This window comes from Balaenoptera physalus (assembly GCF_965194825.1).
Source record: "Balaenoptera physalus genome assembly, contig: HAP1_SCAFFOLD_2249, whole genome shotgun sequence".
Lineage (NCBI taxonomy): Eukaryota > Metazoa > Chordata > Mammalia > Artiodactyla > Balaenopteridae > Balaenoptera > Balaenoptera physalus.
Window position 1 is genome coordinate 36456 of NW_028124557.1, and position 23778 is coordinate 60233.

At 48.5% G+C, this 23778-nt stretch overlaps 1 pseudogene across 1 annotated transcript; it reads right to left on the bottom strand.

Annotated features, from left to right (window-relative positions):
• Positions 1–231: 231 nt before the first annotated feature.
• Positions 232–21713, bottom strand: LOC309654204 (annotated as a pseudogene). The gene is made up of 3 exons: positions 20519–21713; positions 7818–9000; positions 232–241 (listed from the first exon to the last, which is right to left on the bottom strand). The product of its transcript is annotated as an uncharacterized misc_RNA (transcript).
• Between the last annotated feature and the right edge of the window lie 2065 nt (positions 21714–23778).

Here is a 23778-nt window from a genome sequence, read left to right on the forward strand (position 1 = left end):
TTTTTCACTCCAACTTAGTTCCAAATTCCTATTACTCACATTTTCTGTGCCAAAACAACACAGCTGGAGGAACTGAAGGGGATTCCGTTTTGGTAATTGAGGAGTGTCCCCAACACTGACAGTCCCATCTTAAAAAGCACTCCCTCTGCATTTTACCCGAGGAGCAATGGCCAGAGCCTCCCTTTGAAAACGATGGGGAGAAATCAGAACATAACACACTGTCCCTTTCAGCTACTGTGAACTGAGCCGCGAGACGACCAATACGCCCTGACACAGCGCGGACGGGCCAGCGCGCGGCGGCAACAGGGACAGGAGACAGCACAAGAGACGAAGTCCAGGCCCAGGGGCCAAGGCCTATTACCTTTCCGGCATGTGCAAAACATAAAACAGAAGCAATATTGTAACAAATTCATTAAAGACTTAAGAAAAAAAAAAAAATCACATGCTAAAGTGCATACTCTAAAAACTATACTATATTGCTTCTATAAAACAAGCACTAAACGTCAGATACAGAAAAAACCCTTTTCGTGTCCTCACACCTAGGTCAAAATTACAAAGAGTTAATTCAGGAGACAGAAAGAGAAGGAATAAATCTGAATGAATCTGAGTCAGAACACAGTGCTATAGTATAACCTTAGGCACATTCCACAATACCCATGCCTAAACATGGCAAATTCCACAATACCCATGCCTCAACCTCCCTATCTATAAAGGAGTTAACCACACCAGCGCTAACCATTACTTGCCTCCTGGTAGCTTGTGAGTGTTAATATTACTTGTAAAAAAAAAAAAAAAAATTATTTTGTAATAAATACACAGATCATCAGTTGAAAGAAACAAGGAAAACTACAGCGTTATTATTATTGCCTTGTTACTAGAGCTAAACACCAGAAATCAACATAAAGAAGTTATGTACACCAAGAATGTAGGGTTTGAATATGTACTTTGAGAGGCAATCTTATAATTAGTTGTTGTACCTCTAATTGCTTCTCCTTTTTTTTTTTTTTTTAATTTAAAAAAGCAATACAGGGACTTCCCTGGTGGTTCAGTGGTAAAGAATCCGCCCTGCAATGCAGGGGACGTGGGTTCGATTCCCGGTCGGGGAACTAAGATCCCACACGCCGCGGGGCAACTAAGCCCTCGCGCCAAACTACTGAGCTCGCACACCTCAATGAGGTAGCCCACGTGCAGCAAACTACAGAGCCCACGCGCTCTGGAGACTGCACGCCACAACTAGAGAGAGAAAACCCGCACGCCACAACTAGAGAGAAGCTCTCATGCTGCAACGAAGAGCCCGTGCGCCGCAATGACAAAAAAGATCCCACATGCCTTAACGAAGGTCCCGCGTGCCGCAACTAAGACCCAATACAGCCAATCAACCAATCAATCAATCAATCAATCAAGTGGGGCAGGGGGAGCAATACAGGAATTTCCCTGGCAGTCCAGTGGTTAAGACTCCAAGCTCCCAATGCAGGGGGCACGGGCTCGATCCCTGATTGGGGAACCAAGATCCCACATGTGGCACAGCGTAGCCAAAAAAAAAAAAAAAAAAAAAAGCAACACATACCATACGGCATTTACCCCAGAGAACGCATGTTCGCACAAAAAAAGGTACACAAATGTCCACAGCATCTCTCTCAGTAATAGTCAAGAAATGGGAAAAAACTCAGATGTTCTTCAATGGGCAAGTGATTAAACAAACTGAAGTATAGCCAAACCATGGAATACCACTCAGCAATTAAAAAGAAAGCGGCACTGGGACCTCTCTGGTGTTCCAGCGGTTAAGACTTTGCACTCTCAATGCAGGGGGCCCAGGTTCCATCCCTGGTCAGGGAACTAGATCCCGCATGCTGCAACTAAATACCCGCACAGCCAAATAAATAAATAAATAAATATATATATATATTTTTTTTAAAAAAAAGGAGCACTATTGATTCATGCAATTTGGATGACTCTCCAGGGAATTACATTGATTGAAAAAGGCCAATCCAAAAGGTTACATACTGGGAATTCCCTGGCGGGCCAGTGTTTAGCACTCAGCACTTTCACTACCTGGGCTGGGTTCAATCCTTGGTCGGGGAACTAAGATCGCATAACCGGCAGCGCAGCCAAAAACAAACTTTTTTTTAATTAAGAAAAAAAAAAAAGGTTACACACTATATGATTTTATTCACATAGCATTCTTTTTTTTAGTTAATTAGTTAATTTATTTTATTTTTGGCTGCGTTGGGTCTTCGTTGCTGCGTGTGGGCTTTCTCTAGTTGCGGCGAGCGGGGGCTACTCTTTGTTGCAGTGCGCGGGCTTCTCGCTGCGGTGGCTTCTCTTGTTGCAGAGCACGGGCTCTAGGCACGCGCGCTTCAGTAGTTGTGGCACGTGGGCTCAGTAGTTGTGGCTCCCGGGCTCTAGAGCGCAGGCTCAGTCATTGTGGCGCATGGGCTTAGTTGCTCCGCGGCATGTGGGATCTTCCCGGACAAGGGATCAAACCCATGTCCCCTGCAATGGCAGGCAGATTCTTAACCGCTGCGCCACCAGGGAAGTCCCACATAACATTCTTGAAATGACAGGTTGCCAGGGACAGATAGGGCCGGGGGACTGGGAGATGGGCCATCTTCCCCAGGGGCTATTTTCCCTTGATCATCTGCACAAAAACTTTAGTGCAACTTTATCCACTGCACTATCAGATCATTATGATTTGGTGGGGAGTGGGGGAGCAGCAGTGGCTATAAAATGGCATCAGGAGAGATCCTGTGGGATGGAAATGTTCTGTATCTTGACTGTGTCAATGGCAATACCCAGGTTGTGACAGTATACTATGGTTCTGTAAGATGTTACCATTGGGGAAAACTGGGTAAAGGACACACAGGACCTATCTCACTATTATTTCTTACAACTGCATGTAAACCTACAATAATCTGTAAACAAAAAGCTTAATCAGAAATGAAGGCAACACATGCCTCTTGTAACAAGTAAAACAATAGCCTGTGGTCAATCTCTTTCTCTACCCGTCCCATTCCCTCCCTCTTGAGATAACCATGCAAACTCACTGCCCATACAAACAGGCATGCATTTAATACTTTCTGTTTACTGTATCAAAATGGGATCATACATACTACATTATTACCCTGCAGCCTACCTTCTTCACCCATCATCCCTATATCATAGAGACCTTAAAAAAAAAAAACTATTTTAAGTGCCAAGCAGGATGGCAGGTATAGAAAATTTTCTGACTAGGGCAAATCTGACAAATGTTTACCGTGCTAATGTGCCATAGCTCAGCCAGGTGCACTCAGTGAGAGCATAATATACAAGTAGCATTCTAAAGAGATCTGCAAAAAATGCAAGGTCTTCAGCAGCTCTTCGAGGATCCCATCCCCCTCTCTGCCTCCTCCATGGAACCATCCCATGGAGGTTTAACAGTTTAACTCCATTTGCCCCCTCCTGCTGTTTGTGCTTTTGTTGTATACTTCTGTTCTACATCTCCACAAGACATTATTATTGTCATTTATTTACAAAACAACATATAAATATAAAGGTGTATGTACCTGGGTATATGTACATATATATATTAAACACACACACAGACTTTAAGTGCTCTTTGCTCTTTCCTGCAGTTCTGTTCTTTTTTTTTGGGGGGGGGGGCAAGTTTTTATATTGGTAAAGTTCTGTACTACTAGAAATATAAGATTTGAAAAGAAAAATGAGACTTGAGGATTATCTGTGGAGCTTATCCTCATTCTCCTGCTGACGCATTATGTGTTTATAATTTGAGAACTGCAGATAAATACAAACTGGTCTTCTCCATACTTGCTCACTAAGGAATTCCTCATTTCTAGGAAACGTCTATTTCAAGGAAAGGAAACAAACAAAAACACCTAGTGCACTAGATGATTAAAAGGTACACATTTTATAGCCTGAGTTCGAGAAAAAAATTACCCAAGAAACGGCCTTTTTCCCTAGGAGCCAGCTTCTACTAGGGGAGTCTAGGGTTCTCTAGGCAAAGAAAAAAAACTTGCCAGTTTAAACAGAATAACAGAAACGTTCAGCCAATCAAATATACAGAACTCATCACTTGCAGTGAGGAATGAAAGGCCTGTATCAACAGAAAAAATAAATGGCACAGGCAACGTCTGGAACAGAAAACAAACAGGAGGTACTTTAAAAAGCCAAAATTGCAAAGACAGATTAACAGGGTATGAAATTACACGCCGGGCAATGCACCTGTTAAAGGAAAAGAGGCGCACACCAAGTCTGAAGTCTTAAGAATTCGGTGTTTAACATTACTTCTGCATGCTGCCCAGCAGGAAACTCGGGTCCTGGCTTAATCCACAACGCACACTTCATTTAAGGAGGTGAACTGCTTGGTCTGACTCAGTTTCTTATTCTGTAAAATGAATGCAACACAGCTGTCGTGAGTCGCCAAAGAATTCTGCACAAACGCTTTGTAACTCCAAAGTGCTGTGCAAATCAGAGCAGCCCTTCTCTCCTTCACATTCGTTTGACTTGGAATTTCAGAAGTTTAGCTGAAAATATAGACGACTCGGAAGCAAGGGACTGAGAGTGACCCACACAGGTGGACAGAAATGCAAAAACTGGAGCACCTCATACAAACCACAAGAGAACACGTTCACGTGCACACGTTATCAGTAACAGAAAACGCCACCGGTAGCAACCGTAAACCACTGAGAGGACCAGCAACGACATGTGTCCAAATCCAGCCGGCAGCACAGCCTCGTCGGCGGCAGTGCCTTAAACACAGCTCCCCGCACTCCGCGGCCTAACAAGATCCACTTTTTCCAAAAAGTTTAGCAACTTACCAAGTACACTGGCATAGTTCACCTTTTTTAATTGCTAAGCAAACATGCAGGAGAGTTGAGACAATCAAGGGAATGTTCAGCCTTCCTCAAAAATAAGATCCAGGAAATTCACGTTTTGCTTGAACAGTTTCATGTCTAAAACTGATCACAAACCTCTGTTTGATGTTGTTTTCTCGCTGCTGGCCAATGAGCCCGGGAAAGACAACGAATTCTTTCAAACAGGGAGGGCTCTCTGCACTCTTCAGCTAAACCAGCGAGGCTTTACCACCGTCACGTTTAAAATAATGAGGAGGACGCCTCGATGGAGTTTACCGGGCTGCGCTAATCACGAGGGGCCTCGGGCGCCCAGGGCGGGCCCCAGCGCCGGTGGCCGCGGGACCGGACGCCCTCCCCGGGACCCCCCCAGGACCCCCTCCCCGGGACGCGGCCGCGGGACAGGACGCCCCCCAGAACCCCTGACCGGGACGCAGCTGCGGGACAGGACGCCCCCCAGAACCCCTGCCCGGGACGCGGCTGCGAGACAGGACGCCCCCCAGGACCCCTGCCCGGGACGCGGCCGCGGGACACGAAGCTCCCCCCTCCCCAGGAACCCCTCCCCAGAGCGCGGGCCTCGCCGCCGTCACGCGGCACCCGCCGCGCTCACCGCGGGCCGGGAAACCCCTCAGGCCGACTGAACCCCGCCCGCCGCCCAGCCTCCCTCCGGCCCGCGCCGCCCGCCGCGCCTACCGCGTTCTTCTGCATCATCTTGTCCATCTTCTGGGCAATGCGGACCACCTCGTCCTCCATGGCCCCGGCAGGCCTGCCCCGCGCCGGGCCGCGGGGGACGGGAAACGAGCGGAGCTGGCGGGGCGGCGGGTAAGCCCAGGCGTCGGCGAGGGCCCTCAGCAGGCCTGACCGAGGCGCTTCCTCACTCACGGCGACGGCGGCGGCGGCGGCGGCGGCGGCGGCGCTCCTCCCCCGCAGGCAGCGCCAATCGAGCTCCCAGCTCGCGGCGGCGGCGCTCCACCCCGCAGGCAGCGCCAATCGAGCTCCCAGCTCGCGGCGGCGGCGGCGGCGGCGCTCCTCCCCAGCAGGCAGCGCCAACTGAGCTCCCAGCTCGCGGCGGCGGCGGCGCTCCTCCCCCGCAGGCAGCGCCAATCGAGCTCCCAGCTCGCGGCGGCGGCGCTCCACCCCGCAGGCAGCGCCAATCGAGCTCCCAGCTCGCGGCGGCGGCGGCGGCGGCGCTCCTCCCCAGCAGGCAGCGCCAACTGAGCTCCCAGCTCGCGGCGGCGGCGGTGCTCCTCCCCCGCAGGCAGCGCCAATCCAGCTCCCAGCTCGCGGCGGCGGCGGCGGCGGCGCTCCTCCCCGCAGGCAGCGCCAATCGAGCTCCCAGCTCGCGGCGGCGGCGGCGGCGCTCCTCCCCCGCAGGCAGCGCCAATCGAGCTCCCAGCTCGCGGCGGCGGCGGCGGCGGCGCTCCTCCCCAGCAGGCAGCGCCAACTGAGCTCCCAGCTCGCGGCGGCGGCGGCGGCGGCGCTCCTACCCCGCAGGCAGCGCCAATCGAGCTCCCAGCTCGCGGCGGCGGCGGCGGCGGCGCTCCTCACCCGCAGGCAGCGCCAATCCAGCTCCCAGCTCGCGGGGGCGGCGCTCCTCCACCGCAGGCAGCGCCAATCCAGCTCCCAGCTCGCGGCGGCGGCGGCGGCGGCGCTCCTCCCCCGCAGGCAGCGCCAATCGAGCTCCCAGCTCGCGGCGGCGGCGCTCCACCCCGCAGGCAGCGCCAATCGAGCTCCCAGCTCGCGGCGGCGGCGGCGGCGGCGCTCCTCCCCAGCAGGCAGCGCCAACTGAGCTCCCAGCTCGCGGCGGCGGCGGCGCTCCTCCCCCGCAGGCAGCGCCAATCAAGCTCCCAGCTGGCGGCGGCGGCGGCGGCGCTCCTCCCCCGCAGGCAGCGCAAATCCAGCTCCCAGCTCGCGGCGGCGGCGGCGGCGGCGGCGGCGCTCCTCCCCCGCAGGCAGCGCCAATCAAGCTCCCAGCTCGCGGCGGCGGCGGCGGCGCTCCTCCCCCGCAGGCAGCGCCAATCGAGCTCCCAGCTCGCGGCGGCGGCGGCGGCAGCGGCGGCGGCGACGCTCCTCCCCCGCAGGCAGCGCCAATCGAGCTCCCAGCTCGCGGCGGCGCTCCTCCCCCGCAGGCAGCGCCAATCGAGCTCCCAGCTCTCGGCGGCGGCGGCGGCGCTCCTCCCCCACAGGCAACTCCAATCGAGCTCCCAGCTCTGTTCTTTTTTTTTTTTTTTTTGGAATTTTGAGATTTTTCATTTGAAGTAAGTCTTAATGCTATTAAATTCACAAATATGCTAATTTAAATACCCAAGTCTATTATCTAAGACACACATTGCAAACACAAATATCTATTCTCTCCACATGTCAGAGCCCATTCATTTCATGGTTTGGAAATGGGGAGAATAGATCCCCTTAAACTGCAAGTCAGCAGGTGTTTCTTTACAGTTAACTTCAGCAAAATTCATACAAAATATTAATTAACAATGATCTTCTTGTTAACTCACAAGGAAACACCTTCAAAGCTGCATTTTGTTAAAGTTTCTGTACTAAAATGTAGAAAAACTGAACTACACAAATATTGAAAAGTTAAAAATTCCTTAATTTTTTATTCCTGGTACCACTACCACAATTTACAGGGCAATATACCTGATGTAATGAAAAGAAAAAGAAAAAGACAAAGCTACAACAGATAAAAGACCTCAGGAATGTACATCTAATTGACACTCCATTGCATTAATCAATAGCTGCACTTTTTGCAAACTGTGGCTAGGACAGTCCTGAGCAAGAAGGGTTTCCTGTTTAAGCTGCAGTAACTTTTCTGACTATGGATCATCGTTCCTTCTGTGGCAGATTTTTACAGTTCCTCTAATGCATTCGGGACGACTGTCTCAAAGTAACCTGCAGCTTTCCTGACACCTCCTCGCTCTCTCTCCTGCCAAGAACTGTAGCCCTTTTCTTGTGAGTTTTGAGAACCTTCTGCTACCATATCCACCACTTCCACCACCAGATCCATAACCACCACCATAGGGACTTCCCGAGCTTCTTCCACCAAAACTGCCTCCCTTCATGGGTCCATCATTTGATTGCTGTTGTCCACTATAATTTCCAAAATCATTATAGCTCCCACCACCACCATAGTTACCTCCAAAATTTCCTCCTTCATTGTAACCATCATATCCTCCACCACCGCCACCATATCCCCCATCTTGGTTTCCATATCCTGGTCCACCACCACCATAGCCTCCTCTACTACTGTAACCAGGACCACCGCCATAGTTACCACCGTCGCCTCCAAATCCGTTCTATCCACCATCACCTCCTCCATAACTACCTCTGCTGCCACCACCTCCACCACCATAGCCTCCTCTTCCACCAAGTTTCCACCACGGCCAAAGTTACCTCCACCACCTCCAAAGTTTCCTCCACGACCCATAAAGTTGCCAGATCCACCTCCACGACCTCTTTGTGATCCAGCAGATTGCGTTTCTTCTTTAGGAAGGGCCTTTTTCACTTCACAATTATGCCCATTAATAGTGTGGTATTTCTGAACAACAATTTTATCAACTGTATCATGATCATCAAAAGTTACAAAAGCAAATCCTCTCTTTTTTCCACTCTGCCTGTCTTCCATAACTTCTATGGTTTCAATCTCGCCATGCTTTTCAAAGTAGTCTCTCAAATTACATTCTTCTGTATCTTCTTTAATACCACCAACAAAAATTTTCTTCACTGTTAGATGGGCACCAGGCTTTACAGATCCTCTCTAGAACCAGCTCTCTTTGGTTCCACTACACGCCCATCAACCTTGTGTGGTCGAGCACACATTGCTGCATCCACCTCTTCAACCCAAGAGTAAGTCACAAAACCAAAGCCCCTGGAACGTTTTGTTTGGGGGTCTCTTATCACCACACAATCTGTAAGTGTGCCCCATTCCTCAAAATGTTCTCTTAAGCTATCGTCTGTAGTTTCAAAGCTCAGACCACCAATAAACAGTTTTCTCAACTGTTCTGGTTCCTTTGGATCATGGCCCTCCTCCCCACCCCACCCCCGGCGGCGGCGGCGGCGGCGACGGCGGCGGCGGCGACGGCGACGGCCGGAGTCGGGCTGGGGGCGACCGGGCGGCGGTTTTACCTCCGTTTTGAGACCGGACTCGCCTCTTCCAACTCGAGTTCAATATGGGACGGAGAGGCCAGCTCTGTTCTATGTTGGGCCATTTTACTTCAGCCTAAAAAAATTTCTTCTAGTATTCCCTAAGGTCTGCTGGGGATCAGTTTTCTTATTTTTCATTTATCTGTATTTGATTTTTTAAAATTGATTCCAATTTTCTGTTGAGATTCTCCATATTTTAATCTATTAATCCCCATCTTTTACTCTCAATATAGTCATTTTAAAGTTCTGTGCTAACTCCAGAATCTGAATTCCCTCTAAATCAATTTTTCTTGTTTTGTTTTGTTTTTTTTTTGTCTTAATTTTTAGTCACTTTTTCCTGCTTCAGGAATTTCATAATTTTTGATTGTGTGCTGGACATGGTGAATAAAAAATTCATAGAGACTGAAGATGCTATTACTTTGAACCAGAGAAGATTTACCCCTTTCTCTGTTAATCAGAGTGGCTGATCATTTCAGTCATTTCAGGAATTTTACTAGGTCAGAACTGGGTTGGAGCTTTACTTGTCTCATGCTACCTATGATTTTTCCTGATTTGTGGCCTCCCTGGATTTTTGCTGTGAGCCTGACAGGTCTTTGATTCTTCAATAAATACAGTCAGTTATTGACTTCAGTCTTTCAGATGTTTGAATTCAGCTCTTTAGGCTCTCAGTTCTCACAGCTTCAGAGTATGGCAAATGTAAGGAGAGACCAGCTATGTATTTGTTACCGTTACACTTTCTCAATGAAAATTTGTCTCATAAACACTGAAACATTGCAGATGATTTCACTTTTTCTGACTCAGCCCCCTTCTTGGGGATGGCACTTCTGGGTTTTTACTGTGAGTCTGGTAGGTCTCTGATTCCTCACTTTGGAAAGTTCTCTCCCTCAGGCATTAGGTATTTAAGCTTCCTGCTTTCTATAGGTTCAAAAACTGGCAAATGTCTTGAAGAGGAGACCTAATGATTGTCACAGGCCCCTTTATCTAGCGGGATTTGGTTTGTTCGTGCCATGACTGTGCAGGAAATTTCACTCTGCTTTCTTGGCTCAGTCCCCCATCATCCTGTACCACCCTGACACTAAGGAAATGTCCTGTGGGGGAAATCGGCTTGACATTCTGCTAGATTTCACTCCATCATGCCAGCAAATGAGTTCATCAAAAGGTATGGTGATTTCTCTTTTCCAGTGGAGTATGTCCACTACATAAGGAAATACAAAAGACAGTATAAATGTATTTTTGTTTGTAATTCAGTTTTTCTCCTATATGACTTAAAAGACAAATGCAGTATAAGCAAGTCCCAAATACATAAAGAAAAACTAACAGAATTAAAATGATAAAGCCTGACACTATTTTTTAAATAAATAAATAAATTTATTTATTTATTTATTTGTATTTTTATTTTTGGCTGCGTTGGGTCTTCGTTGCTGCGCGCGGGTTTTCTCTAGCTGTGGCGAGCAGGGGCTACTCTTTGTTGTGGTGCGTGGCCTTCTCGTTGCGGTGGCTTCTCTTGTTGAGGAGCACGGGCTCTAAGTGCATGGGCTTCAGTAGTTGTGGCTCTTGGGCTCTAGAGCGCAGGCTCAGTAGTTTTGGCGTGCGGGCTTAGTTGCTCCGCGGCATGTGGGATCTTCCCAGACCAGGGCTCGAGCCCGTGTCCCCTGCATTGGCAGGCGGATTCTTAACCACTGTACCACCAGGGAAGTCCGAAAAACTGACACTATTAAAGGGAGAAATATTTCAAGCCAATAGCAAAAGGTCATATATTGTATAATTCCATGTCTATGAAATGTCCAGGATGAGCAAATCCATATAGACAGAAAGTAGATTAGTGGATACCAGGGGATGTTGGGGAGGGGAAAATAGGGAGTAACAGCTAACATATACAAGATTTCTTTGTGGGGGGCGTGACAAAAATGTTCTGGAATTAGATAGCAATATTGGTTGTGAAAATACTAAGAACTAGTGAATTGTACACTTACTTTAATCGGTGAATTTTTTTTTTTTAATCTTGTAGAAGTTTTTATTTCAGTGATTACAAGAACGCAGTAAATGGAAACTATGCTGGTTTACATTAGGCATGCACCTCTACCTGAAACTGCTGTTAGTTTTTGACTGGCCTAAATCTTTATAACTTATTTTTGCATTAGGCACATCTTTAAATTTTTTTGGACCCTGACATACAGGGTAAGTTAACTTCTTCCTTGTGGCAGTTTAGTATGAGAATTATGTTCGCTGGCTAGATTCCTTTAACTAAAGGCCTCTAAGACTCTCAGGCTACCTGTACTAGCTCAAGACTGTACTTTATATATAGATATAAAGATGATAAAATAAAATAAAATAAAGCTTTTGGGAGGTCTGACGTCTTCTGCCAGCGTTCAGTGGGTGTTCTGTAGGAGCAGTTCCACGTGTAGATGTATTTCTACTGTATCTGTGGGAAGGAAGGTGATCTCCACGTCTTACTCTTCTGCCATCTTGCCCCTCCCTCCCCCCAGGAATATCACTTTTAAAGGAGAAGGTATAAACCCCTTGGTTATATGAACTGGAGATTTTAGTAAGAAGTCAATATATTTTTTGTTAGGCACATGTTATGTTAGGCTGTCTCCCTGCACAGGACGCAGGCGCCTTGAAAATGGAAATCATATCCCTCTATAGTACGTCCCTCTTCTTTCTGCTTTGCAGTTTGCTGCTCCACTTGTTCAACCCCACTTAGTAATAACCTATACTTCCCTTGTTCCTGTTTTCCCATCTGGAAAACAGACAAAAGGCAACCAAACAACGCAAAGGTCTCAACAAATAAGGGATATCCAAAACCAGAGATGGCCAGAACTTCTGTATCCCTCATGAAACCTAGTCCCGTGTTCAATACTTAGGTATCATTAATACATGCGTGTTGACTGACACAGTTTAAACTCAATTCTTCCACTTCCCAGTTTAGTTTTAGTCCTCATACAAAACCTGATCATCAAATTCCTTAATGCTAGGAATCACAGTGAAAAATAATTTCTCAACTGACTTCTGTCAGATGAGTGAGAACTAAGGTTAATTCAGTGTATCTGAAGCATAGACAGTGAGGGCACAAGTGGCACAAGATGGGGCTAGAGAAGCAGAGAGGATTCTAGACCACGCAGAGTCTTAAAGGCCAACACTGTGTTTTCTATTCTCAAAACAATGTTTGTGAGCGATGTTTATGAGCAATGTTCCAACTTGCTTTGAAGGTTTCTTGTGTGAAGAATGGATTGGAAGGAAACAAGATATATGGACACTAGTTAGGACCTAATCGCAACAGACAGGCAAGTTCAGTATTAGAATGTTGAGGGAGAGCTGACAGATTCCAAAGAAATTCAGGAGATAAACTGAAGCGGGCTTAATGGGGTATGAGATGGAGGAAAGGAAGGTCTTAGGGAATTAAAGGGTTTACTGCACACATGAGCAAAGTCTCAAAATTAATCATTTGAACGTACAGAGGTAGATCTCCCAAATGACACCGGTTAGGAAGCAACGGTACGCCCTTTAGAATTCCTAGAGACAACACAAATCAACTGTTTCGATGGAAAATTCGGCGGGACCGGTGCGTTTTTTCACTCCAACTTAGTTCCAAATTCCTATTACTCACATTTTCTGTGCCAAAACAACACAGCTGGAGGAACTGAAGGGGATTCCGTTTTGGTAATTAAGGAGTGGCCCTAACACTGACAGTCCCATCTTAAAAAGCACTCCCTCTGCATTTTACCAGAGGAGCAATGGCCAGAGCCTCCCTTTGAAAACGATGGGCAGAAATCAGAACATTACACACTGTCCCTTTCAGCTACTGTGAACTGAGCCGGGAGACGACCAATATCCCCTGGCACAGCACGGACGGGCCAGCGCGCGGGGGCAACAGGGACAGGAGACAGCACAAGAGACGAAGCCCAGGCCCAGGGGCCAAGGCCTATTACCTTTCCGGCATGTGCAAAACATAAAACAGAAGCAATATTGTAACAAATTCATTAAAGACTTAAGAAGAAAAAAAAATCAGATGCTAAAGTGCATACTCTAACCACTATACTATATTGCTTCTATAAAACAAGCACTAAACCTCAGGTACAGGAAAAAACCCTTTTCGTGTCCTCACACCTAGGTCAAAATTACAAAGAGTTATTAATTCAGGAGACAGAAAGAGAAGGAGTAAATCTGAATGAATCTGAGTCAGAACACAGTGTTATAACCTTAGGTAAATTCCACAATACCCATGCCTCAACATGGCAAATTCCACAATATCCATGCCTCAACCTCCCTATCTATAAAGGAGTTAACCACACCAGCACTAACCATTACTTGCCTCCTGGTAGCTTGTGAGTGTTAATTATTATTTGTAAGAAATACACAGATCATCAGTTGAAAGAAACAAGGAAAACTACAGCGTTATTATTATTGTCTTGTTACTAGAGCTAAACACCAGAAATCAACATAAAGAAGTTATGTACACCAACAATGTAGGGTTTGAATATGTACTTTGAAAGGCAATCATATAATTAGTTGTTTTACCTCTGATTGCTTTTCCTTTTTTTTTTTTTTTTTTAATTTAAAAAAGCAATACAGGGACTTCCCTGGTGGTTCAGTGGTAAAGAATCCGCCCTGCAATGCAGGGGACGTGGGTTCGATTCCCGGTCGGGGAACTAAGATCCCACACGCCGCGGGGCAACTAAGCCCTCGCGCCAAACTACTGAGCTCGCACACCTCAATGAGGTAGCCCACGTGCAGCAAACTACAGAGCCCACGCGCTCTGGAGCCTGCACGCCACAACTACAGAGCCCACGTGCCACAACTAGAGAGAGAAAACCCGCACGCCACAACTAGAGAGAAGCTCTCATGCTGCAACGAAGAGCCCGTGCGCCGCAATGACAAAAAAGATCCCACATGCCTTAACGAAGGTCCCGCGTGCCGCAACTAAGACCCAATACAGCCAATCAACCAATCAATCAATCAATCAATCAAGTGGGGCAGGGGGAGCAATACAGGAATTTCCCTGGCAGTCCAGTGGTTAAGACTCCAAGCTCCCAATGCAGGGGGCACGGGCTCGATCCCTGATTGGGGAACCAAGATCCCACATGTGGCACAGCGTAGCCAAAAAAAAAAAAAAAAAAAAAAAAGCAACACTTACCATACGGCATTTACCCCAGAGAACGCATGTTCGCACAAAAAAAGGTACACAAATGTCCACAGCATCTCTCTCAGTAATAGTCAAGAAATGGGAAAAAACTCAGATGTTCTTCAATGGGCAAGTGATTAAACAAACTGAAGTATAGCCAAACCATGGAATACTACTCAGCAATTAAAAAGAAAGCGGCACTGGGACCTCTCTGGTGTTCCAGCGGTTAAGACTCTGCACTCTCAATGCAGGGGGCCCAGGTTCCATCCCTGGTCAGGGAACTAGATCCCGCATGCTGCAACTATATACCCGCACAGCCAAATAAATAAATAAATATATATATTTTTTTTTTTTTAAAAAAAGGAGCACTATTGATTCATGCAATTTGGATGACTCTCCAGGGAATTACATTGATTGAAAAAGGCCAATCCAAAAGGTTACATACTGGGAATTCCCTGGCGGGCCAGTGTTTAGCACTCAGCACTTTCACTACCTGGGCTGGGTTCAATCCTTGGTCGGGGAACTAAGATCGCATAACCGGCAGCGCAGCCAAAAACAAACTTTTTTTTAATTAAGAAAAAAAAAAAAGGTTACACACTATATGATTTTATTCACATAGCATTCTTTTTTTTTAATTAATTAGTTAATTTATTTTATTTTTGGCTGCGTTGGGTCTTCGTTGCTGCGTGTGGGCTTTCTCTAGTTGCGGCGAGCGGGGGCTACTCTTTGTTGCAGTGCGCGGGCTTCTCGCTGCGGTGGCTTCTCTTGTTGCAGAGCACGGGCTCTAGGCACGCGCGCTTCAGTAGTTGTGGCACGTGGGCTCAGTAGTTGTGGCTCCCGGGCTCTAGAGCGCAGGCTCAGTCATTGTGGCGCATGGGCTTAGTTGCTCCGCGGCATGTGGGATCTTCCCGGACAAGGGATCAAACCCATGTCCCCTGCAATGGCAGGCAGATTCTTAACCGCTGCGCCACCAGGGAAGTCCCACATAACATTCTTGAAATGACAGGTTGCCAGGGACAGATAGGGCCGGGGGACTGGGAGATGGGCCATCTTCCCCAGGGGCTATTTTCCCTTGATCATCTGCACAAAAACTTTAGTGCAACTTTATCCACTGCACTATCAGATCATTATGATTTGGTGGGGAGTGGGGGAGCAGCAGTGGCTATAAAATGGCATCAGGAGAGATCCTGTGGGATGGAAATGTTCTGTATCTTGACTGTGTCAATGGCAATACCCAGGTTGTGACAGTATACTATGGTTCTGTAAGATGTTACCATGGGGGAAAACTGGGTAAAGGACACACAGGACCTATCTCACTATTATTTCTTACAACTGCATGTAAACCTACAATAATCTGTAAACAAAAAGCTTAATCAGAAATGAAGGCAACACATGCCTCTTGTAACAAGTAAAACAATAGCCTGTGGTCAATCTCTTTCTCTACCCGTCCCATTCCCTCCCTCTTGAGATAACCATGCAAACTCACTGCTCATACAAACAGGCATGCATTTAATACTTTCTGTTTACTGTATCAAAATGGGATCATACATACTACATTATTACCCTGCAGCCTACCTTCTTCACCCATCATCCCTATATCATAGAGACCTTAAAAAAAAAAAACTATTTTAAGTGCCAAGCAGGATGGCAGGTATAGAAAATTTTCTGACTAGGGCAAATCTGACAAATGTTTACCGTGCTAATGTGCCATAGCTCAGCCAGGTGCACTCAGTGAGAGCATAATATACAAGTAGCATTCTAAAGAGATCTGCAAAAAATGCAAGGTCTTCAGCAGCTCTTCGAGGATCCCATCCCCCTCTCTGCCTCCTCCATGGAACCATCCCATGGAGGTTTAACAGTTTAATTCCATTTGCCCCCTCCTGCTGTTTGTGCTTTTGTTGTATACTTCTGTTCTACATCTCCACAAGACATTATTATTGTCATTTATTTACAAAACAACATATAAATATAAAGGTGTATGTACCTGGGTATATGTACATATATATATTAAACACACACACAGACTTTAAGTGCTCTTTGCTCTTTCCTGCAGTTCTGTTCTTTTTTTTTGGGGGGGGGGGGCAAGTTTTTATATTGGTAAAGTTCTGTACTACTAGAAATATAAGATTTGAAAAGAAAAATGAGACTTGAGGATTATCTGTGGAGCTTATCCTCATTCTCCTGCTGACGCATTATGTGTTTATAATTTGAGAACTGCAGATAAATACAAACTGGTCTTCTCCATACTTGCTCACTAAGGAATTCCTCATTTCTAGGAAACGTCTATTTCAAGGAAAGGAAACAAACAAAAACACCTAGTGCACTAGATGATTAAAAGGTACACATTTTATAGCCTGAGTTCGAGAAAAAAATTACCCAAGAAACGGCCTTTTTCCCTAGGAGCCAGCTTCTACTAGGGGAGTCTAGGGTTCTCTAGGCAAAGAAAAAAAACTTGCCAGTTTAAACAGAATAACAGAAACGTTCAGCCAATCAAATATACAGAACTCATCACTTGCAGTGAGGAATGAAAGGCCTGTATCAACAGAAAAAATAAATGGCACAGGCAACGTCTGGAACAGAAAACAAACAGGAGGTACTTTAAAAAGCCAAAATTGCAAAGACAGATTAACAGGGTATGAAATTACACGCCGGGCAATGCACCTGTTAAAGGAAAAGAGGCGCACACCAAGTCTGAAGTCTTAAGAATTCGGTGTTTAACATTACTTCTGCATGCTGCCCAGCAGGAAACTCGGGTCCTGGCTTAATCCACAACGCACACTTCATTTAAGGAGGTGAACTGCTTGGTCTGACTCAGTTTCTTATTCTGTAAAATGAATGCAACACAGCTGTCGTGAGTCGCCAAAGAATTCTGCACAAACGCTTTGTAACTCCAAAGTGCTGTGCAAATCAGAGCAGCCCTTCTCTCCTTCACATTCGTTTGACTTGGAATTTCAGAAGTTTAGCTGAAAATATAGACGACTCGGAAGCAAGGGACTGAGAGTGACCCACACAGGTGGACAGAAATGCAAAAACTGGAGCACCTCATACAAACCACAAGAGAACACGTTCACGTGCACACGTTATCAGTAACAGAAAACGCCACCGGTAGCAACCGTAAACCACTGAGAGGACCAGCAACGACATGTGTCCAAATCCAGCCGGCAGCACAGCCTCGTCGGCGGCAGTGCCTTAAACACAGCTCCCCGCACTCCGCGGCCTAACAAGATCCACTTTTTCCAAAAAGTTTAGCAACTTGCCAAGTACGCTGGCATAGTTCACCTTTTTTAATTGCTAAGCAAACATGCAGGAGAGTTGAGACAATCAAGGGAATGTTCAGCCTTCCTCAAAAATAAGATCCAGGAAATTCACGTTTTGCTTGAACAGTTTCATGTCTAAAACTGATCACAAACCTCTGTTTGATGTTGTTTTCTCGCTGCTGGCCAATGAGCCCGGGAAAGACAACGAATTCTTTTCAAACAGGGAGGGCTCTCTGCACTCTTCAGCTAAACCAGCGAGGCTTTACCACCGTCACGTTTAAAATAATGAGGAGGACGCCTCGATGGAGTTTACCGGGCTGCGCTAATCACGAGGGGCCTCGGGCGCCCAGGGCGGGCCCCAGCGCCGGTGGCCGCGGGACCGGACGCCCTCCCCGGGACCCCCCCAGGACCCCCTCCCCGGGACGCGGCCGCGGGACAGGACGCCCCCCAGAACCCCTGACCGGGACGCAGCTGCGGGACAGGACGCCCCCCAGAACCCCTGCCCGGGACGCGGCTGCGAGACAGGACGCCCCCCAGGACCCCTGCCCGGGACGCGGCCGCGGGACACGAAGCTCCCCCCTCCCCAGGAACCCCTCCCCAGAGCGCGGGCCTCGCCGCCGTCACGCGGCACCCGCCGCGCTCACCGCGGGCCGGGAAACCCCTCAGGCCGACTGACCCCCGCCCGCCGCCCAGCCTCCCTCCGGCCCGCGCCGCCCGCCGCGCTTACCGCGTTCTTCTGCATCATCTTGTCCATCTTCTGGGCAATGCGGACCACCTCGTCCTCCATGGCCCCGGCAGGCCTGCCCCGCGCCGGGCCGCGGGGGACGGGAAACGAGCGGAGCTGGCGGGGCGGCGGGTAAGCCCAGGCGTCGGCGAGGGCCCTCAGCAGGCCTGACCGAGGCGCTTCCTCACTCACGGCGACGGCGACGGCGACGGCGGCGGCGGCGGCGGCGGCGGCGGCGGCGCTCCTCACCCGCAGGCAGCGCCAATCCAGCTCACAGCTCGCGGGGGCGGCGCTCCTCCCCCGCAGGCAGCGCCAATCCAGCTCCCAGCTCGCGGCGGCGGCGGCGGCGCTCCTCCCCCGCAGGCAGCGCCAATCGAGCTCCCAGCTCGCGGCGGCGGCGGCGGCGCTCCTCCCCCGCAGGCAGCGCCAATCGAGCTCCCAGCTCGCGGCGGCGGCGGCGGCGGCGCTCCTCCCCAGCAGGCAGCGCCAATCGAGCTCCCAGCTCGCGGCGGCGGCGGCGGCGGCGCTCCTACCCCGCAGGCAGCGCCAATCGAGCTCCCAGCTCGCGGCGGCGGCGGCGGCCCTCCTCACCCGCAGGCAGCGCCAATCCAGCTCCCAGCTCGCGGGGGCGGCGCTCCTCCACCGCAGGCAGCGCCAATCCAGCTCCCAGCTCGCGGCGGCGGCGGCGGCGGCGCTCCTCCCCCGCAGGCAGCGCCAATCGAGCTCCCAGCTCGCGGCGGCGGCGCTCCACCCCGCAGGCAGCGCAAATCGAGCTCCCAGCTCGCGGCGGCGGCGGCGGCGGCGCTCCTCCCCAGCAGGCAGCGCCAACTGAGCTCCCAGCTCGCGGCGGCGGCGGCGCTCCTCCCCCGCAGGCAGCGCCAATCCAGCTCCCAGCTCGCGGCGGCGGCGGCGGCGGCGCTCCTCCCCCGCAGGCAGCGCCAATCGAGCTCCCAGCTCGCGGCGGCGGCGGCGGCGCTCCTCCCCCGCAGGCAGCGCCAATCGAGCTCCCAGCTCGCGGCGGCGGCGGCGGCGGCGCTCCTCCCCCGCAGGCAGCGCCAACTGAGCTCCCAGCTCGCGGCGGCGGCGGCGGCGGCGGCGGCGCTCCTCCCCCGCAGGCAGCGCCAACTGAGCTCCCAGCTCGCGGCGGCGCTCCTCCCCCGCAGGCAGCGCCAATCCAGCTCCCAGCTCGCGGCGGCGGCGGCGGCGCTCCTCCCCCGCAGGCAGCGCCAATCGAGCTCCCAGCTCGCGGCGGCGGCGGCGGCCCTCCTCACCCGCAGGCAGCGCCAATCCAGCTCCCAGCTCGCGGGGGCGGCGCTCCTCCACCGCAGGCAGCGCCAATCCAGCTCCCAGCTCGCGGCGGCGGCGGCGGCGGCGCTCCTCCCCCGCAGGCAGCGCCAATCGAGCTCCCAGCTCGCGGCGGCGGCGCTCCACCCCGCAGGCAGCGCAAATCGAGCTCCCAGCTCGCGGCGGCGGCGGCGGCGGCGCTCCTCCCCAGCAGGCAGCGCCAACTGAGCTCCCAGCTCGCGGCGGCGGCGGCGGCGGCGGGAGCGGCGGCGGCGGCGGCGACGCTCCTCCCCCGCAGGCAGCGCCAATCGAGCTCCCAGCTCTCGGCGGCGGCGGCGGCGCTCCTCCCCCACAGGCAGCTCCAATCGAGCTCCCAGCTCTGTTCTTTTTTTTTTTTTTTTTGAATTTTGAGATTTTTCATTTGAAGTAAGTCTTAATGCTATTAAATTCACAAATATGCTAATTTAAATACCCAAGTCTATTATCTAAGACACACATTGCAAACACAAATATCTATTCTCTCCACATGTCAGAGCCCATTCATTTCATGGTTTGGAAATGGGGAGAATAGATCCCCTTAAACTGCAAGTCAGCAGGTGTTTCTTTACAGTTAACTTCAGCAAAATTCATACAAAATATTAATTAACAATGATCTTCTTGTTAACTCACAAGGAAACACCTTCAAAGCTGCATTTTGTTAAAGTTTCTGTACTAAAATGTAGAAAAACTGAACTACACAAATATTGAAAAGTTAAAAATTCCTTAATTTTTTATTCCTGGTACCACTACCACAATTTACAGGGCAATATACCTGATGTAATGAAAAGAAAAAGAAAAAGACAAAGCTACAACAGATAAAAGACCTCAGGAATGTACATCTAATTGACACTCCATTGCATTAATCAATAGCTGCACTTTTTGCAAACTGTGGCTAGGACAGTCCTGAGCAAGAAGGGTTTCCTGTTTAAGCTGCAGTAACTTTTCTGACTATGGATCATCGTTCCTTCTGTGGCAGATTTTTACAGTTCCTCTAATGCATTCGGGACGACTGTCTCAAAGTAACCTGCAGCTTTCCTGACACCTCCTCGCTCTCTCTCCTGCCAAGAACTGTAGCCCTTTTCTTGTGAGTTTTGAGAACCTTCTGCTACCATATCCACCACTTCCACCACCAGATCCATAACCACCACCATAGGGACTTCCCGAGCTTCTTCCACCAAAACTGCCTCCCTTCATGGGTCCATCATTTGATTGCTGTTGTCCACTATAATTTCCAAAATCATTATAGCTCCCACCACCACCATAGTTACCTCCAAAATTTCCTCCTTCATTGTAACCATCATATCCTCCACCACCGCCACCATATCCCCCATCTTGGTTTCCATATCCTGGTCCACCACCACCATAGCCTCCTCTACTACTGTAACCAGGACCACCGCCATAGTTACCACCGTCGCCTCCAAATCCGTTCTATCCACCATCACCTCCTCCATAACTACCTCTGCTGCCACCACCTCCACCACCATAGCCTCCTCTTCCACCAAGTTTCCACCACGGCCAAAGTTACCTCCACCACCTCCAAAGTTTCCTCCACGACCCATAAAGTTGCCAGATCCACCTCCACGACCTCTTTGTGATCCAGCAGATTGCGTTTCTTCTTTAGGAAGGGCCTTTTTCACTTCACAATTATGCCCATTAATAGTGTGGTATTTCTGAACAACAATTTTATCAACTGTATCATGATCATCAAAAGTTACAAAAGCAAATCCTCTCTTTTTTCCACTCTGCCTGTCTTCCATAACTTCTATGGTTTCAATCTCGCCATGCTTTTCAAAGTAGTCTCTCAAATTACATTCTTCTGTATCTTCTTTAATACCACCAACAAAAATTTTCTTCACTGTTAGATGGGCACCAGGCTTTACAGATCCTCTCTAGAACCAGCTCTCTTTGGTTCCACTACACACCCATCAACCTTGTGTGGTCGAGCACACATTGCTGCATCCACCTCTTCAACCCAAGAGTAAGTCACAAAACCAAAGCCCCTGGAACGTTTTGTTTGGGGGTCTCTTATCACCACACAATCTGTAAGTGTGCCCCATTCCTCAAAATGTTCTCTTAAGCTATCGTCTGTAGTTTCAAAGCTCAGACCACCAATAAACAGTTTTCTCAACTGTTCTGGTTCCTTTGGATCATGGCCCTCCTCCCCACCCCCCCCGGCGGCGGCGGTGGCGGCGGCGGCGGCGGCGGCGGCGGCGACGGCCGGAGTCGGGCTGGGGGCGACCGGGCGGCGGTTTTACCTCCGTTTTGAGACCGGACTCGCCTCTTCCAACTCGAGTTCAATATGGGACGGAGAGGCCAGCTCTGTTCTATGTTGGGCCATTTTACTTCAGCCTAAAAAAATTTCTTCTAGTATTCCCTAAGGTCTGCTGGGGATCAGTTTTCTTATTTTTCATTTATCTGTATTTGATTTTTTAAAATTGATTCCAATTTTCTGTTGAGATTCTCCATATTTTAATCTATTAATCCCCATCTTTTACTCTCAATATAGTCATTTTAAAGTTCTGTGCTAACTCCAGAATCTGAATTCCCTCTAAATCAATTTTTCTTGTTTTGTTTTTTTTTTTTTTTTTTTTTTGTCTTAATTTTTAGTCACTTTTTCCTGCTTCAGGAATTTCATAATTTTTGATTGTGTGCTGGACATGGTGAATAAAAAATTCATAGAGACTGAAGATGCTATTACTTTGAACCAGAGAAGATTTACCCCTTTCTCTGTTAATCAGAGTGGCTGATCATTTCAGTCATTTCAGGAATTTTACTAGGTCAGAACTGGGTTGGAGCTTTACTTGTCTCATGCTACCTATGATTTTTCCTGATTTGTGGCCTCCCTGGATTTTTGCTGTGAGCCTGACAGGTCTTTGATTCTTCAATAAATACAGTCAGTTATTGACTTCAGTCTTTCAGATGTTTGAATTCAGCTCTTTAGGCTCTCAGTTCTCACAGCTTCAGAGTATGGCAAATGTAAGGAGAGACCAGCTATGTATTTGTTACCGTTACACTTTCTCAATGAAAATTTGTCTCATAAACACTGAAACATTGCAGATGATTTCACTTTTTCTGACTCAGCCCCCTTCTTGGGGATGGCACTTCTGGGTTTTTACTGTGAGTCTGGTAGGTCTCTGATTCCTCACTTTGGAAAGTTCTCTCCCTCAGGCATTAGGTATTTAAGCTTCCTGCTTTCTATAGGTTCAAAAACTGGCAAATGTCTTGAAGAGGAGACCTAATGATTGTCACAGGCCCCTTTATCTAGCGGGATTTGGTTTGTTCGTGCCATGACTGTGCAGGAAATTTCACTCTGCTTTCTTGGCTCAGTCCCCCATCATCCTGTACCACCCTGACACTAAGGAAATGTCCTGTGGGGGAAATCGGCTTGACATTCTGCTAGATTTCACTCCATCATGCCAGCAAATGAGTTCATCAAAAGGTATGGTGATTTCTCTTTTCCAGTGGAGTATGTCTCCCTACACCAAACCCCTGCTCCAAATCTCTAAATGTCCCTCTCTAGCATACTAGTTGATATTGTTTCTTGATTGCTTCCTTAGCTCGATGATCCTTTATTCAAGTTTGTTTGCTCGTTGCAGCAGGAGTGATGGCCTGTGCCTACCTAGTGCAGGCATATTATTATGGAGATATGGCTTTGGTCCCAGACACCACAATAAGGAGAATATCATAAGAAAGCAAGTCACACGAGTTGTTTGGTTTCCCAGTGCATGTAAAAGTTATGTTTATGCTATACTGTAGTCTATTAAGTGTGCAATAGCATTATGTCTAAAAAAAGTACATATCTTAATTTGAAAGCAGACTTTAAGAATGCTACCCATCATCTGAGCCTTCAGCAAGCTGTAATCTTTTTGCAATAGTAACATCAAAGATCACTGATCACAGATCATGTAACAAGTATAATAGTGAAAAAGTTTGAAATATTGTGAGACTTACCAAAACATGACATAGAGACACGAAGTGAGCAAATGCTGTTGGAAAAAATGGCACCACCAGTAGAGCTGCTTGACACAGGGTTGCCACAAACCTTCAATTTGTTACAAAAAAAAAAAAAAAAAAAAAAAAAAGCATTATCTGCAAGGTACAATAAAGTGAAGTGCAATAAAGTGAGGTATGCCTATATATCCTGCCTCAAAGTAGAAATCCTATTTAGATCACCTTTAATTTCTCTCTATGATATATTAATAGTTTTCTGTTCAGGGTTCTTACATTTTTTATTACACTTATTATTAGGTATATGATGTTTTGATGATAATGTAGATGGCATATTTTTTAGTTTTTAATTTTATAACTTTTCAGACACAGAAAAATGTTAGTGGAATTTTTTAATGTTTGGTCTCTTAT